At 36.0% G+C, this 19,129-nt stretch overlaps 1 protein-coding gene across 2 annotated transcripts in view; it reads left to right on the top strand.

Moving 5' to 3' along the window:
* The window catches only part of MARCHF1 (membrane associated ring-CH-type finger 1), a 916,809-nt gene that overhangs the window by 236,421 nt on the left and 661,259 nt on the right, over positions 1 to 19,129 (top strand). The window lies entirely within an intron of this gene.

The raw sequence follows: 19,129 nt of genomic DNA on the forward strand, positions 1-19,129 counted from the left end.
CTTCTTCTCTTCGATCTGCCGATGGATTTTCAGGTGTTTGCAATCTTTAGATAAGCTATCTAGCTGATCTCCGGCTAGCTGAAGCAGTCTCAGCTTGCTACTTCTCCGCCATCTTGACTCCTCCCCCTGGTTTTGGATTTTGTTTGTTCTTCTTTTTCTAGCTTCTCTATTGTGTACAGTGAGGTTGTTTATTTGAGATTTATCTTGCTTCTTGAAGTAGATCTATATTGCTATAAACTTCCCTGTTAGAACAGCTTTTGCTGCATCCAAAGATTTTGGACTATATGTTTTCATTTGTATATGTGTCCATGTATTTTTGCATTTCCATTTTGATTTTTTTTTACCCATTCATTGTTTAGTAACATGGTCTTTAACCTCCATGTGTTTGTGTTATTTCCATGCTTTGTTTTGCTTTTTTCTTTCTTGTGGTTTATTTCTAACTTCATAGCATGGTGGTCAGAAAGGATGTGTGGTATGATTTTGATGTTTTTGAATTTGTTGAGAGTTGTTTTGTGGCCTAACATGTGATCCATTCTGGAGAACGTTCCACGTGTATTTGAAAGAAATGGTATTCTGCTGTTTTAGGGTGGAATTTTCTGAATATATCTGTTAGATTCATCTTGTCCAATTGTTATTTAAAGCCATTGTATCAGGGCACCTGAGTGGCTTAGTTAAACATCTGACTCTTGATTTAGGCTCAGGTCATGATCTCAGGCTTGTGAGATCAAGCCCCACATTAGGCTCCACCCTGGGCATGGAGCTTGCTTTAGAATCTCTCTCTCTCTCCCTATATTCCTCCTCCCTCCCTCTCAAAAACAAACAAACAAACAAAAACCCCAACAAACAAACAAACAAAAAGATTGTTTCCTTGTTGATATTCTGTTTGAATGATTTGTGCAATGATATAAGTGGAGTATTAAAGTCCCCTACTATTATTGCATTATTATCTATGATTTCCTTTATGTTTCTGTTTAGCTGTCTTATGTATTTGAGTGCTCCCATGTTAGGTACATAAATATCTACAATTGTTACATATTCTTTTTGAACTGTTCCATTTTATGCTTATCCTGTTTGTCTTTTGTTACAGCTTTGTTTTAAAGTCCATTTTGTCTGATACATTATTGCTACCTTGGCTTTCTTTTCACTTCCATTTGCATGATAAATGATTTTTCATCCATTCACTTTCAATGTGCATGTGTCTTTAGGTCTGAAATGAGTCTCCTGTAGGTGGCATATAGTTGAGTCTTGCTTTTTTAATCCATCTGTCACCCTGTATCTTTTAATTTGAGTGGATTTAGTCCACTTACATTTAAAGTAATTATTGATAGTTATGTACTTACTGCAATTTTGTTACTAGATTTATGGTTGTTTTTATAGTTCTTCTGTGTTGCTTTCTTCTCTTGATCCCTTCTCTCATGGTTTGTTGACTTTCTTTAGTGATGTACTGGGATTCATTTCTCTTTAATTTCTGTTACTTTTTTTTTTTTTTAAGATTTAAAAAATTTATTTATCAGAGAAAGAGAGAGAGCACAAACCAGGGGGATCAGCAGGCAGAGGGAGAGGGAGGCAGAGGGAGAGAGAGAAGCAGGCTTTCTGCTGAGCAAGGAGCCTGATGTGGGGCTCGGTCCCAGGATCCCGGAATCATGACCTGAGCTGAAGGCAGAAGCTTAACTGACTGAACCACCCAGGCATCAGTGTTACTGGTTTTTGAATCATTATTACCGTTAGCTTTGTATATAGGATCTTAATCATATAGCACCATATATTCAGATGCTTTTGTTGGTAGGTGGGCCTATAGTCCACTGCTGGGGTTGAAGTTGGACTGGTGTGTATAGTTTTTTTCTCCTCTCCCTGGGTCAGGAGTCACTTTGGAGTAGAATGGCCCCTGTCAGGACTGGTTACCCACTGTCTGGCTGTGGCATTGCTTTCAACAGGCTATGGATAAGAGCATACTGGGGGTGGGGAGCAAGTCCACAGGAGAACATGGTGGTGGGGTGTGTGGTATTAGTAAGGTTTATGCAGTTCTGCTGTGGGAGAAGATCTGGAGTTACCTTAGAAAACTCCTGCCACAGGACTGGATGTGGAGGGTACATGGGGTGAGGGGCACATGGTACAAACAAGGTCCTCTTGTTTTCTTTGAGGGGATGCCTGACTGGAGGGGGCATGTCCCCAAGAGAATGTGTGGGTGGAGCATATAGGAAAGGGAAATGCTACCTGCTAGCTCCCTTATTTCTGGAGAAATCTCCCAGTGATCTCTGCCCTTTCAGCACACCTCTGACATTAGTAAACAAATCTCCCTCCTATATTTTTCAAGCTGCTGCCTCTATGCTGTATCTTAGTGGGGCTGTTTTTAGTGCTGTCTCTTTAAGGGCAGGAACTCCACCATCTTGGCCAGAGTCTAGCTCATTGATTTTTAAAACTGGTTGATGATAAGGCCCAGTGATTTTAAGAACTTGCAAAATCTAGCCTCTGGTTTTCAAAGCCAAATGTTATGGGGATTCGCCTTCCCTGTGTGGTCCCCCTTGCCTGGGTTGCCTGGTATGGGGATTTGCTCCTCTACCCTGTGATGCCTCTTCTTGTTGTGGTGCCCTCTGTCTTTTTAGCTCAGGACTAGGTCTCTGCCCTCCCTACACTCCTTGATGTGGACTCTTCTCTACATTTAGCTGTGGAGAGTCTGTTCTGCTGGACTTTGTATTGTTTTCTGGGTTATTTACACAGATGTGGGTGTTATCTCATTGTGTACATGGGAACCATTACACATGATGTAATGATGAGTGAGTGTCAGGTCCTACTCCACCATCTTCCCTCAAGGTCTGGAAACAGCATTCCTTTTTTGCCTTATACTTTTTGTGGCACAGAAGGCCAGGCATGGATTAGCTGGGTTTTTTCTTTAGAGTCTCAAAGGGCTTAGATTAAGGTGTTAGCTAGCCTACATTCTTGTCTAGAGTCTTTGACTAAAGAAAGATTTGCTTCAGAACTCCCTCAGGTTTTGGGCAAAATTTATTTCCTTGAGGCTTTATCTTTGGTGGCAGCTTGCTCTGCAAAGCCAGAAACAGAGATAGGGTCTATGATTCTTCTAGTCTATGATTTCTAGACTGTCTTAAGAGAGTCATCAGTTTATCACCCAGATAATCTTCCTTTCAATTAATTGATTAGGGATATTAATTACATTGTCAAAATCTCTTCATCTTTGCTATATAATTTAAAGAAGGTAATGGCATCCTGTCACTTTTCCCATATTCTCTTGTCTAGAAAAGTAAGGCAAGACTCTGCTCTCAGGCAGGTGAAGAGATTATAAAAGATGGGAATTGTAGGATATGCCTGTCTCTGAGTGGCATGCTGGATGGGAAGAAGTACAAGTAGACTGGATGGGAAGAAGTACAAGTAGACAACCTCAGTTAGAATGCGATCTTATGAGTTATAACCATTCAGACTAAGACTAAAATCTTTTTATATAGCATCCATACTACTTTTCTTTCATAGCATGAAAACAGCATGGACTTAGGCATGTATAAAGTATGATTATTTAACTAATGTTATTAATACCTTTCTTTTGCCATAAACTATGAGCTCTGTGATGGCTGTGTTTTATTTTTTTTTTTTTTTCTCCTGTTAGTCATTAATTTTTAGGCCTAACACATGCCTAAAACATAGCATTTTTTCAGTAAGTACTCATTGAATGTACTAAATTATACTAGAATTTTGGACTTTATCCCTATTAATATTACCGAGGCAGAAGTTTTTGAAACAACTGAGTGACAGAGTCAGACTATTGTTTTATACATATTAAGTCGAGTCAAACTGTGGAGATAGATTGAATAGGCAGGGTAGGTTATTGCCAAGATAATATTTAACAAGGTAGGCCAACCTTGTTAACAAATACCAAATTTCAGTTCACAAAGTACCAGATACCAAATACCAAATTTCAACCTTGTTAACAAATACCAAATAACAAAACCAGTGTTTTGTTTTGTTTGATTTGCTTTTTTAGTTCTTTTTTTTTTTTTTCCTCTCACTAATGTCATAGTTCAATGAGGGGCAGCAGGAGGTCTCTTTTCCATTCACTGACTCAGGGACCCAAAATCTTTCAGGTATTAAATTCACACATACAAACACGTATGTACAAACACATGTTGACAAACACACACACAAACATGCAAACAGAGACTCTGAGGCTAAGACTTTAGAGTTAACTACCAAAGTATCTGAAGCCAACCAGTATACCAAAGAATAAAATCCTGGCATAGATGATGATACAGAAGAGTTTGTGAGCTTACACCAGAGGTAGTACACATTAAACCAGAAGTAGTGCACATTGTTTCCTTCCATGTCCTTTTGCCTAGAACTTGGGCATAGGACAACCTAACTAAAAGAATAGTTTAGGTAATGTGTTTTAGCTATGTGGGCAGGAGAAAAAGATAGATGAATTGGTGAATAACTGGCCAGTCTCTGCCACAGTTGGTTTTCCTGGTTTTCATATACCTCTTGTGTTTTGTTTTCTCTCACAACTAGAGCATATTTACCCACTCACCGAGTAATATAACCCAGAATCCCATCCAGTTATAACAACTGCTCAAAATCTTATCCCTTTAAGTGATGTGCAGTCCTTCTTATTGGTTACAAGTGTGATTATTGGTGTTCAGGATGATTATTAACTAAAATAAAGATACAAATTATTTGTTTTTCATTTCTTCCTCTTTATCCCCAGCCAGTATACAATGATAGGGCAATAAAAAATAACATCAATAAAATGTCTCATTCAGAAAATATGAGAATGGGAGATACAAAGCAATCACAGGGATGCTGAGATCCTGCTGGGCAAGCATTTGATAGACTCTCTACCCTGGAGATACAGAAAACTAGATTTTGGTTCTTCTTTCTAAAAGAAACAGCTTTATTCACTTTTCTCTGTGGATTCTGTCTCTTTTCCTGGGAAAGTATTCCCTGTGACTTATCCTTTTTTGGCCATCTCTGAGCTGGGTATCGGAGAGAAAGCACTCCCTAGAGGCTGCTGAGTCTTCACAGTCCATCTTTTGCTAAAGCAACCTTGTGGTCCTGAAAGGTGTTTCATAGCTCAAACCAAAAGGCTCTTTTATTCTGGGTTTGCTATTTCTTTGGTGTATGGTTCCTGTAAAGCTTGGTAGTAAGTTGTAGACAATTACATGTGCCCATATTTTCCTAGATATATTCCTGAAGTCCAATATATGTCTTTATTTCTTTTTCCTCATGTATCTCTCTCAACTTAAAGAAGGATACTTTGAGGTCACAATAGATGAAAAGGCCACACTTGACATTTGAGAGAGATTGAATCTTGTTCAAAAGAAGTTTCCTAGGCATTTGTTGCTCACAGTCTTTTAAAATTCTCTCTCAGACAGTTGCAGGTACAGAAGCAAATGGATTTTCCAATCTTAAATGCTTTGGATTTCTGGGTTTCTTTTCAGCCTGTACACAGTTTTGTTTTCAAGCTGTACATTGGCCTGTTCTTTGTTGAGCTCATACTTTTTTTTTTTTAATATCTTACCAATGACAGTCAAAGAAGTCAGTTGCACGATGCTATAATTCTTACCAACCAATGCCCCCGAAGCTCCAGATTCAGTAGCAGGTGTCTTCTGAGTGATCAGCTTTAACAAATATTTTGCTATCACATAACATAGACCACCATGTTTTCAGCTTATGATAACAATTTATCTTCTGACAATTGACAAATTAGTGTTAGGATTTTTTGTTTGTTTTTTGTTTTGTTTTGCTTTTGCTAAAATTAAACCCTTCTTTGAGGTACCAGTTTTGGCACTTGTTATGATATGACCACTACTGTAACTAACAATCCAATACTTCAGTTCCCTAACACTGAAAGTTTTGTTTTCACAGAATAGTTCATAGTAGGTTGGCAAGGGTGTAGGGAATCAGAGTCTATCCATGAAAACACTTGGGTCTTAAGTTCCTTTCATCCAAAAGCGCTTTATCATCTAGGGTCTTGAAGTTTTCTTCTGATTCTTCAGGATCTGACCAAAAGTGGAGAGAGGGAATGTGGAAAATTCTGTAGGAAGTTTTACAATTTAGGCAGTATACATTATAGACCAGGTGGAATACATAACTTCTGCTCAAATTCTGTTGGCTCCAAACTATCAGAAGGTCACATCTAACTGCAGGAGAATCTGGAAGAGCATATCTAGCTATATGCTTGGAAGAATATGGGAAATAGTTTTTTTAATATTTAGCCAGAGTCTTCTATTCCATTAAAAAGATCCAGGAACAGAAGCAGGCAAGGTATGACAAAGACCTAAATTAGGCACTGAAAATAGAAAAGAAGTGATTATTTATTCACTCAGCAAATGTGTACAGAATGTCAACTCTGATCCAGGTAATGTACTTAAAATATGGGGAATCATTCCATGGTGAACTAGACAGTACAAATCACTGCCCTCATAGAACTTACATTGCAGTAAGTTTAAAAGGGATCTTGTTGGTTTTATTCTGTGCCATATATAAGCATGTCACATTTAAATAATTTCGTAGGGTGTATAAATTTAACATTAGTATTAGTATTATTTTTTAAAATATTTTATTTATTTATTTGATATAGATTACAAGTAGGCAGAGAGGCAGGCAGAGAGAGAGGAGGAAGCAGGTTCCCCGCTGAGCAGAGAGCCCGATGTGGGGCTTGATCCCCGGACCCTGAGACCATGACCTGAGCTGAAGGCAGAGGCTTCAACCCACTGAGCCACCCAGGCGCCCCTAAACATTAGTATTATTAAAAAGCATGTAGTGCATGATACCTATCTATCTGTCTATCTCTCTCTCTCTCTCTATGTATTTGATTTTGTAGAATACTCTTCTGGTTGTGAGGAATAGAGTTAACCTAAATCAGTGTATGTCTTTACCCTTTTGTACCTATATAACTAGTATATATTTCCAGTGGGTTGGTGTCCAAACCATGTTGAGGCCAGGTAGGTGATAATTTTTATTTTTTTAACATCCAACTATGACTTTATTTATATTACTATGCTTAAGTTACATGGAAAAGACAACAAGCAGTTCTGCCCCATTTCAGGAAAAGCTTCCAATCAACACCAATTATGTGGTGACAAACAACTAGGAATGGAGACATCTTTGGGTCAAGACTGACAAGGAAGGAGGGGCTCTTGTGCTATGGTTCATCTCCAACAAGAATATGGCACAGCTGCCATCACAAGCCATACTAACACTGAACCTTCAGCGCTGGTCACAAATTCGGATCTCTAGAAAATCAGGTGAAGTAACTGGGTTAAAATTTTTTTTTTTTAAATGAAGCCCAAATAAGTTTAAAAACCATGCTCTTGACACATTTTGCTTTCAAAATTTACATAAAACACACTTTTTCACTCTAATAGCCCAGATATTTTCCCCTTACATAGCTCATCACATAGCTGCAGACAGACTATTCTGCCTCAAGATGTAAACACAGGGAAAAAAAAAATTAACGGCATCTGCATAATATTCTCTCTACACACTGCTGCTGGATGGAAAATTGAAAATTAAAAAAAAAAAAGGGAAGAAAGAAAGAAAGAAAAAAAGGAAGGTTCCATCTTAGATTCTTAGATAAATATGTGGGACCTCAGTGGAGGGGGAGGGATTCTTACATGCAGAAATTTCATGGAGACCATGTCATTTAAACTGGGCCTTGAAGGAAGGGAAAGAAAAGAAGGCTGAAGGATGGTTCCTGGTGAAGGACATTTGGGAGTATATCAAGACTAGGAATGGGAGTAGTGAATATGGAAACAAATAGGTCTGTCTGGCTAAGGAGAGGCTGCTTCTGGGACAGTTAGATGAGATGATTTTGGAACTAGAGGCGTTCACTTTTTTTTTTTTTTTTTAAGATTTTTATTATTTATTTATTTGACAGAGAGAGAGATCACAAGTAGACAGAGAGGCAGGCAGAGAGAGAGGGGAAAGCAGGCTCCCTGCTGAGCAGAGACCCTAATGCAGGGCTCAATCCCAGGACCCTGAGACTATGACATGACCTGAGCTGAAGGCAGAGGCTTAACGCACTGAGCCACCCAGGCTCCCGGAGACGTTCACTTTTTATATTCACTTTTTATACTTGGTTTAAATTTCCTAATAAGAGGCAAGTACAAAATGTATAGTCATTATCAATTTTAAGAAAATTCGTCCTCATCAAATTCTACTTGTTCTCTGCCACTGGGGCAGTACCCATCTGATTAGGTGTTGAGATTTAGTAGGAATAGTCTTTTTTAGACAGTTAAAACATTGACTTATTTCTATGCATGCCTGATTAAACTGATTAAACATAAGTTATAAAATTAAGATCTTGTCATTTCTTTTGGGTTTTTAATATAATACCACTTTCATGTAGATACTTTTCCAATATGCTACTGATGAATTGAGCCAAGTGAATATACAAACAACTGCTAAGAATGACTAAAACATTCTTCTGAAGAATCATCAAAAAAAGATTGGAAAACCTTACATAATTACCATTGAAACTGAATTTTTTTCATATTTTTTATGGATTGAATTGTGTTCCCCACCCCCATACACTGCATTTCTAACACATCATATCTCAGAATGTGATATTGTTAGGAAATAGGGTCATTACAGATTGTAGTTATTAAGATGAGGTCATACTGGACTAGGGTGGACCAAAGTGACTTTTGCCCTTATATGATGGACATGTGAAGACACAAATACACATGGAGAAAAGTGTCATCATGTGAAGATAAAGGCAGAGATTGGTGTAATATGACTGCACGCCAAGGAATGCTGAAGGTTTCTGACAGACCAGACACTAGGAAGAGGCAAGGAAGGACTCCTTTACAGGTTTCATGGGGGCATGGCTTGGTTGGCCCCTTGATTACTGGCTTCTAGAGCTATAAGACAATAAGTTTCTGGTTTTTTAAGCTACCCCATTCATGGTATTTTTATTGTGGCCTTAAGAAGCTAACACAATGGGCAATGGAATATTTCATATGTACAGAGAAGTTTTTGACACAGAGTAGTTTGCATTGTTTTTTAAATTGTGAAGTCTCCTTCTTCAATTCTTATGGAAAATATTTCATGTTATCCTGAATAATGTATGCCCAGAAGTTATCTTTTAAAAATATTAATACAACTACCTTAAATCAGTTTAAAGAACTGTTATTTTCCATTGCTTTTTTTGATGATTCTTCAGAAGCATATTTTAGTCATTTCTATTTTTAGTATTTTAGTGTTGTTTTAATTTAGATTTGGATAAAATATAAATAAAATATAAAAATATGTAATATGTAAACATATACCCTAATATCATTTTAATATTTTCATTTATAGAATTCTAGTTCTGAAGAGTTCCCATTGATGGAAAAATGAATAAATTCATATGTACGTATAAGTCAGGGAAGTAAAAAGCAAATTACAGCAGTGAGAGAAGTAATAAAGTCATAGGAAAACACCTTAACTGAAAAATGAAAACAATTGACTTCCAGTCTTATCATCCTTGAGTCATTTAATCTCTGAACAAACTTCATTTGTTTCCTCTGTAAAATTGGTATAATACTGAGATGCTTTGAAGATCAAATAAGGGAGAACATCTCTTCAGCTGATACAGTTCTTGGTGCCTAGGAAGTACTCACAATAAGCCTTTGAACAGGTGTGTGGCTGTTAGGCTGGAGGATCCTGAATAAGGAGGGGAACTATGGAGCACTCTTACCTCATAAAATGGCAACAATTTGAGTTTTGTTTTCACTGTTTCTCTCCCAATACTACTTTTCCCCCTATTTTCCTATTGAAGCCAGAGCTAATTTTATTTAATAAGTTCAGCAGTAGTTTTAAAATATGTACCAGATAATTTGAAATGAAGACTGAAGATGTAAAGATAGATATGAGTTTGGTGTTAGTAAGACTGACTTGGAGTTCTTGTCAAAAATGTAAAAATGGGGGCTTTGCATCTAGAAATTTAAGTCCAGTAGGATTGCAATAAGATTGAGATTCTGTTTTGTAACAAGGATCCTAGGTAATTCTGGAGTAAGTTGTCTATAAGCCATTCTTGAAAAAACAAAAATCTGGTCTTAATGATCAAAAATTGGTTGAAACAGCCCATTAATTCTTTACATAGTTCTTTATTACCTAGATGGAGACTTAAAAAAATATATGGTTTATTATCACTAACATATGTTGCTTTAACTCACAATTGGAGGATTAAAAATGCCCTTCTTTGGGGAGAAATTAAGATGAAGAGAAGGGATTTTAGATAAGAAGATTCATTTTACATAAAGAAACTTTTTGAGTAGAAATCCTAAGTCCATAGCCTCAACAAGAATTTTAAGTGTGTAGAGGACAGCGGTTAGAAAACATAATCTGCTGCATGAAAATCTTTCTTTCAAGTTGAAAATGTTAAATACCACTATACCTTTATTATTTTTATTATACTCTTTTTAAAATTAAAAAATCAAAAAAGAAATCTCTATACCCAGTATGGGGCTTGAATTCCTAACCCTAAGATCAGGAGTTGCATCCTGTAATGACTAAGGACTATATCTTTAGATGGATTAGTGGAATCTTAATGAATTATCAGAGTTCTTGAAATTTTCAATAATGTTAATTCCATAAAAGTCATAAAAACATAGTTCTTTTAGTTTTAGAAAAAGTTTGTGTTGGTTGTTTATAATGAACAGGTATGAGATTTTTAGGTGGGAACAACAGAGTATGATGAATTTGGAGAGGTCTCAAGCTTGGAGTTAGGAGCCATGAAGTTAATCATGGAAATTTATTCTTTTTCTTTAAAATGGCCTATTGAGAAGACATTTTCATATTTAAATATCTGTTTTTGAGCTTGATTATTGCTGACATTTACTTCATAAAACATGCAAAAGTAGATGTAAAGTATTATACTGTTTTTAATTTTACAGAACTTAATACATATAACCCATCATGTATTAAAATGTATCCAACTCACATTTATGTTAGCTCCTAAGTGGTACAAAATACAATATAGACAGGTAAATAGTTTATTCACACTTATCTGGCCTTTTATAGTTTGCAATTTCTGAAAGTTTTATCTCAGTTAAGGTTAGAAAATGACTTTAGTTCAATTTGAACTTCAAAGAAAAGGCATGAATATGTTAATGTATTTTATATGCTGTTATAAATATGTATATGTCACACATGTTTTGTGTGATTTTTATAATAGCATATGTATTTTAAAAGTTTACATTCATATTAAATAAAACTATTTTCAATGTATAAAAAGAAGAGGTTGTTTAACATAATCTGTGAGGGATTTTTTTTTATGTTTTGGTAATTTGTATGACATATATTCTGGAAGTCAGCATACTTAATCTATGACATAAAAATAGTATTTATTCAATAATGATGATCTGGTGATGGGTATTAAGGAGGGCATGTATTGCATGGAGCACTGGGTGTGGTGCATAAACAATGAATCTTGGAACACTGAAAAAGTAAAATTAAAAAAAACTTATCTGTAAAAGTCACACTACTTTTTCTCAAAGTTGACAGAATTTTTTCTCCACATGTGAGTATGCTTTCTTTATTAAAGGAACATTGTATCTCTTTTGTTTCTACATATAGGTGATACTGTGTAAATAATAGTTTTGCTTACTTTTCAGCATTTCCCAACTTGTAACATACATTTCATGATTATATATTTTGATTTTATCTCAGTGTTTCTTGATTCCCCTCCCCACTTCCCCTATGAGGTACTTGATGTAGCTATTCCTTTTACAAACTAGAACGTTTTCTTTTAGGTTCGAAGGATAGAGGTAGCTTCTAAGTAGATAAGCAGAGAACAAATGTACTAGAGATTAATGGCTTCATTTTGTAAGTCTAAGATAATTTGAATTACTGCTTTGGTGGTTGAGCTTTAGTGCATCTTTGTGTATTTCTGTATGTGCGTGGGTGTATTTACAACACATAATCTAATAATTATTAATCTAATAATCTTATGATCTGGTCATTTTCCTAAAATACTAGTTCATATCTACTCTGTCAAATTTCCTGGAAAGATGGGGATAATATTTTTTTCCAAATCATAAATAAAATACTTTTTTTTAAAATTTAGAAGTAATTTTGATACCATATTGGATAAATCGTCTCCTCTAAATCACTCTGGTTCCCATTGCTTTAATTGAATTATACTACATATAATTTTGTAGTATAATATATACATACATATATGTAATACACACACACACACATACACACACACACATCCCACCTGGAATAACAGTTTGGTGTGTATATCTGCATGTATGTATCTGTTTAATATTTTGTTTCTGCCTTTTCCAGTGTTTCCATTCCCACTAGAATATAAGAGATCCATAAGGGCAAGAATTTTGTTGTTGTTCTTATTCATCATTGCAACCACAGGACTCAGGACAATGTGTGCTAAACAAATAAATGAATGGATTAGAATTATATGTGTTAACATCCACCCACCTTAAGCATTCTCAGTATGGTTGTAAAGGGCAAGAGCCAATAAAACATGAAGATTTGGTAAGTCCAGGAAAGGTACAATTTTATAAACAAGTGGAGTAAAAATTTAATGGTTAGGGAATTGAGGACTTTGGTAAATGAAACTTAGGGTGAGTTAGAAAAAAGTACTTCTGGTCTTTTTTTTTTTAATTTTAGATAAAAGCATAAAATGAAACAATATGAAAAAAATAGGCCAACATTCAGTGCTTGCTGGTAGCAGCTTCCAAAGGAAGAGTGGAGGGAGGCCTGTCCTTGCTATTTGGATGAACCCTTTTGGAAGGTGATGGAATTGAGTTTTCAGAGCTAAATTCCATGAATATAGCAAAATTCAGAAATCGAGATAAGGAACCTCTGACTCCCAATTGACTGAAATTCTAAGCACAACTTCTTCTGCCTGAGACAAGTGCCATGTGGGAAATCTTACTTCAGTCAAGGGGACTGCTGCTCGCAACATAGAAAGGTAATTCTATTCTTAGTCTGTCCATATGCAAAAGTTCATAGATACGAATAAAGCTCTTCCCAAGCAAAAGATATCAATTTTGTCACTACCACAGATGGCATGAGTAGTAGTTTCTATATTGTAATTTTGAATTTACGGGAAAATGGACTTGAAACCAGTCTTTCAAAATCCAACTGGAAAAGTTTCTGTAATATTTTTATCCTGGGAGCTGTCCCTACTTTCTTGTTTTCTACTTGTTTTCTTGTTTCTTAGTTTTCTACTGCTGTTATAACAAACTATGGACAAACTTACTGGCTTGAAAGATCTCATTTATTTTCATACCAGTTTTGAAAGCCAGAGATCAAAAATGGGTCTCGCTGGGGTAAAATCAGATGTCAACAGTTCATTCCTTCTGGGGTCTGTGAGGGAGTCTCTGTTTCCTTGCCTTTTCCAGCTTTTATAGGCAACCTATATTCCTTGCCTTGAGGCCTCCTACAATTTCAGCAATGGCTGATCAAGTATTTCTCACATCACTTCATTCTGATAACTGACACTTGTGCCTCCCTCTTGCCATGTAAGGACTTCTGTGATTACATTGGGTCCACTCTGATGATCCAGAGAAAGCTTAGCTGACTAACAACTATAATGCCATCTACCACCTTACGTCTCTTTTGCCGTGTCACATAGCATATTCGTAGATTCTGAGGATCAGGAAATAAACATCTTTGGGAAACAATTATTATGCCTGCCAGATTGTGTATTTTCTTTATGAAGATGTGGGCTTTTCCGAAAATGAAAACATCTCTAGAAAGGGAAAAATTCTACTTTCTGTCTGGTTGGAATGGCCTCAGTCTAAGAAAAGAATCTAAAGCCTTGTTTATTTCTGGTCAGTTCATTACTCAAAGAGGATGAATCTCAAGGCTCATGGAGCAGGGCAAGGTCAGAAATGTCAAATTTATTTTTTCCAATTAGACTTACCCTCTCTTTAGAAGAAATGCCGGTTCTCTGTGTGAAAGAAAAAAATCACGTTCTTGTTATACATAACTACTTATTTGCAGACACACGGGTCTCAAATAACACTTTATAAATGCAGTGATTTTCATACATTCCCTGCATTTAATGGGAACATGCGAACCATGGGAAAGACTTGATACCAGTGCTTTGCATCTGCAAAGAACACAACACTGGGAGCACTCCCAAAGGTTTTAGAAAATAAAGTTAATAAAAAAATCATTTAAATCATTTTTATCTGCCCAGGTGAAATTTAATAATAAGTTTCATATATTTAACCTCTGTGATAGATTCTAAATAAGAATTAATCTCTATAATTAACTTGCTGTGACATTTCACTTTCTAATTATGTGCAGGTAAAAATCAACAATTGCTTATTTTTTACTGTTTTTAGCTGTAACTGTTCTATCACATTGTTTAATGAGGCAATAATACAGTGTCTAAATAGAAAAACTCTGGGTGCAGATAATTTATCCTGTTGAATAACAAAGAGATTTCCATCAATAAATTAGGAAATCAGATTATTTTTCATGTGGGCCAGGCCCAAATGAGACACTTATAACTATAGCAAAATCCATGATTAATGATATTTAAATGTCAGAAGTTTGAAAATTTGACATAAATTTATTAAGTATCCAGAAATCTGTAAGATAATTCACACCTTAAACGAGCAATCTAATTTCTTTTCATCACTCATCCAACACCCACTGAACTTGGGAAGCTTCTGATTTATCTGACTTTTAAGTATGTCCCAAACTATATGACTTCATGGAATTCCATACAAAAAGCATGAATTTTTATTACTGATTATAATCTAAAACTAGTTATTTTTTTTATTGATGTAGTCCTTGAAGCAACTGCCAGGGAACTAACTTTGGAAAACAAAGACAAACTATTATCAAAACATCTTGGTTAAAAAGGAGAAAACCTCTTAAAAGTAGCCATGTCTCAGAAGAGGTGACATGAATGATAAACTTTTCCATCCCCTACTTGTCATGCCATAAAAATACCTTCTTATTATACTTTCTAAACCGTGTATTCCATGTTCTGATACTTACTGAGATGTTACCTGTTGGATTTAATAAAAATTCACTTTTTCAAATGTGAGGATCTCAGAAAGGATCTGTAATCCATGGGTACACTAAACATGTGTGATCCTTGCCTACTAAAAATTAAATGTGTTTGTGCATGTGTGTGTGTGTGTAAGCAAGAGAGACAATTACATTTTATATATATATGTATATATATACATATATATATACACATACACATGCACATATACGCATACACACACATATACACACACATATCTATATTAACATATATATAATAACAATTATATTTATGTGACAATTCATTATTGTCTTTGTCCATTTTGATTATTATGGATGGTTAGAAGAAAGAAAAGGCACCATTTGCTTAAATCCCAAAAATTACTTATAGGAATTAAACTTTTTTTTTTAAGTTTTATTTATTTATTTGACACAGAGAGAGAGAGAGAGAGAGAGAGATCACAAGTAGGCAGAGAAGCAGGCAGAGAGAGAAGAGGAAGCAAGCTCCCTCCTGAGCAAGAGAGCCCTATGTGGGCCTCTATCTCAGGACCCTGAGACCATGACCTGAGCTGAAGGCAGAGGCTTAACCCAGTGAGCCACCCAGGTGCCCAATCTTTTATTTTTTATTAAAGAATTATTTACAGTGGCACAGTGGTCAGTTAGCCAGAATTTTCTAAAGGACTTGAGACATATTTAACAATAGCTTCATTAATTGCATTTTTGTTAAAATGACAATTTTTTTTATTAACACACAAAGTATTATTACCCCAAGGATACAGGTCTGTGAATCACCAGGTTTATACACTTCACGGCACTCATCATAGCACATACCCTCCCCAATGTCCATACCCCACCAACCTCTCCCTACCCCTTCCCCTGGCAACCCTCAGTTTGTTTTGTGAGATTAAGAGTCTATTATGGTTTTTCTCCCTCCTGATCCCATCTTGTTTCATTTATTCTTTCCCTACACCCAAACCCCCCATGTTGCATCTCCACATCTTCATATCAGGGAGAGCATATTATAATTGTCTTTCTCTGATTGACTTATTTCACTCAATATAATACCCCTCTAGTTCCATCCATGTCATCTCAAATGGCAAGATTTCATTTCTTTTGATGGCTGCATAGTATTCCATTGTATATATATACCACCTCTTCTTTATCCATTTATCTGTTGATGGACATCTAGGTTCTTTCCATAGCTTGGCTATTGTGGACATTGCTGCTATAAATATTCAGGTGCACATGTCCCTTTGGATCACTACATTTGTATCTTTAGGGTAAATACCCAGTAGTGCGATTGCTGGGTCATAGGGTAGCTCCATTTTCAACTTTTTGAGGAACCTCTGTACTGTTTTCCAGATGGCTGCACCAGCTTGCATTCCCACCAACAGTGTAGGAGGTTTCCCCTTTCTCCGCATCCTCACCAGTATCTGTCATTTCCTAAATTGTTAATTTTAGCCATTCTGACTGGTGTGAGGTGATATCTCATTGTGGTTTTGATTTGTATTTCCCTGATGCCAAGTGATGTGGAGCACTTTTTCATGTGTCTGTTGTCCATCTGGATGTCTTCTTGCAAAAATGTCTGTTCATATCCTCTGCCCATTTCTTGATTGGATTATTTGTTCTGTGGGTGTTGAGTTTGCTAAGCTCTTTACAGATTTTGGATACTAGCCCTTTATCTGATATGTTGTTTGCAAATATCTTCTCCCATTCTGTCATTGTCTTTTGGTTTTGTTAACTGTTTCCTTTGCTGTGCAAAAGCTTTTGATCTTGATGAAATCCCATTAGTTCATTTTTTGCCCTTGTTTCCCTTGCCTTTGGCGATGTTCCTATCGAGAAGAAGTTGTTGTGGCTGAAGTCAAAGAGATTGCTGCCTGTATTCTTCTCAAGTATTTTGATGGATTCCTTTCTGACATTGAGGTCCTTCATCCATTTTAAGTCTATTTCGTATGTGGTATAAGGAAATGGTCCAGTTTCATTTTTCTGCATGTGGTGTCCAATTTTCCCAACACCATTTATTGAAGAGACTGTCTTTTTTTTCATTGGACATTCTTTCCTGCTTTGTCGAAGATGAGTTGACCATATAGTTGAGGGTCTATTTCTGGGCTCTCTTTTCTGTTCCATTGATCTATGTGTCTATTCGTGGGCCAGAACCATACTGTCTTGATGATGACATCTTTGTAATAGAGCTTGAAGTCTGGAATTGTGATGCTACCAAGTTTGGCTTTCTTTTTCAATATTTCTCTGGCTATTCGATGGCTTTTCTGATTCCATACAAGTTTTAGAATTATTTGTTCCATTTCTTTGAAAAAACTGGATGGGATTTTGATAGGGATTGCATTAAATGTGTAGATTGCTTTAAGTAGCGTAGACATTTTCACAATATTTGTTCTTCCAATCCATGAGCATGGAACGTTTTTCTATTTCTTTGTGTCTTCTTCAATTTCTTTCATGAGTACTTTATAGTTTTGTGAGTACAGATTCTTTGCCTCTTTGGTTAGGTTTATTCTTAGGTATCTTATGGTTTTGGGTGCAATTGTAAGAGGGATTGACTCCTTAATTTCTCTTTCTTCTGTCTTGTTGTTGAGTAAAGAATGCACCTGATTTCTGTGTATTGATTTTATATCCTGACGCTTTACTGAATTCCTGTACAAGTTCTAGCAGATTTGGAGTGGAGTCTTTTGGGTTTTCCACATATAGTATCATATCATATGCAAAGAGTGAGAGTTTGACTTCTTCTTTGCCGATTTGGATGCCTTTAATTTCTTTTTGTTGTCTGATTGCTGAGGCTAGGACTTCTAGTACTATGTTGAATAGCAGTGGTGATAATGGACACCCCTGCTGTTCCTGACCTTAGCAGAAAAGCTCTCAGTATTTCTCCATTGAGAATGATATTTGCGGTGAGTTTTTCATAGATGGCTTTGATGATATTGAGGTATGTACCCTCTATCCCTACACTTTGCAGAGGTTTGATCAGGAAAGGTCTCTGTACTTTGTCAAATGCTTTTTTAGCATCTATTGAGAGTATCATACGGTTCTTGTTCTTTCTTTTATTAATGTATTGTATCATAGTGATTGATTTGCAGATGTTGAACCAACCTTGCAGCCCTGGAATAAATCCCACTTGGTCATGGTGTATAATCCTTATAATGTACTGTTGGAGCCTATTGGCTAATATTTTGGTGAGAATTTTCACATCAGTCTTCATCAAGGATATTGGTCTGTAATTCTCTTTTTTGATGGGATCCTTATCTGGTTTTGGGATCATGGTAATTCTGGACTCATAACATGAGTTTGGAAGTTTACCTTCCATTTCTATTTTTGGAAAAGTTTCAGGAGAATAAGAATTAGTCCTTCTTTAAATGTTTGGTAGAATTCCCCTGGGAAGACATCTGGCTCTGGGCTCTTGTTCGTTGGGAGATTTTTGATGACTGCTTTAATCTCCTTACTATTTATGGGTCTGTTCAGGTTTTCTATTTCTTTCTGGTTCAGTTGTGGTAGTTTATATGTCTCTAGAAATGTATCCATTTGACAATCTTCCAGATTGTCAAATTTGTTGGCATAGAGTTGCTCATAATATGTTCTTATAATTGTTTGTATTTCTTTGTTGTTGGTTGTGATCTCTCCTCTTTCATGATTTTATTTATTTGGGTCCTTTCTCTTTTATTTTTGAGAAGTCTGGCCAGGGGTTTGTCAGTTGAATTAATTCTTTCAAAGAACCCGTTCCTAGTTTTGTTGATTTGTTCTATTTTTTTAAATTTCTATTTCATTGATTTATGCTCTGATCTTTATTATTTCTCTTCTCCTGCTGGGTTTAGGCTTTCTTTGTTATTCTTTCTCTAGCTCCTTTAAGTGTAGGGTTAGTTTGTGTATTTGAGACCTTCTTGTTTCTTGAGAAAGGCTTGTACTGCTATATATTTTCCTCTCAGATCTGCCTTTGTTGTGTCCCTCAGATTTTGATCTGTTCTTTTTTCATTATCATTTGTTTCCATGAATTTTTTCAATCCTTCTTTAATTTCCTGGTTGACCATTCATTCTTTAGAAGGATGCTCTTTAGTCTCCATGTATTTGGGCTCTTTCCAAATCTCCTCTTGTGATTGAGTTCTAGCTTCAGAGCATTGTGGTCTGAAAATATGCAAGGAATGATCCCAATCTT

Source organism: Mustela nigripes, chromosome 1 (genome assembly GCF_022355385.1).
Source record: "Mustela nigripes isolate SB6536 chromosome 1, MUSNIG.SB6536, whole genome shotgun sequence".
Lineage (NCBI taxonomy): Eukaryota > Metazoa > Chordata > Mammalia > Carnivora > Mustelidae > Mustela > Mustela nigripes.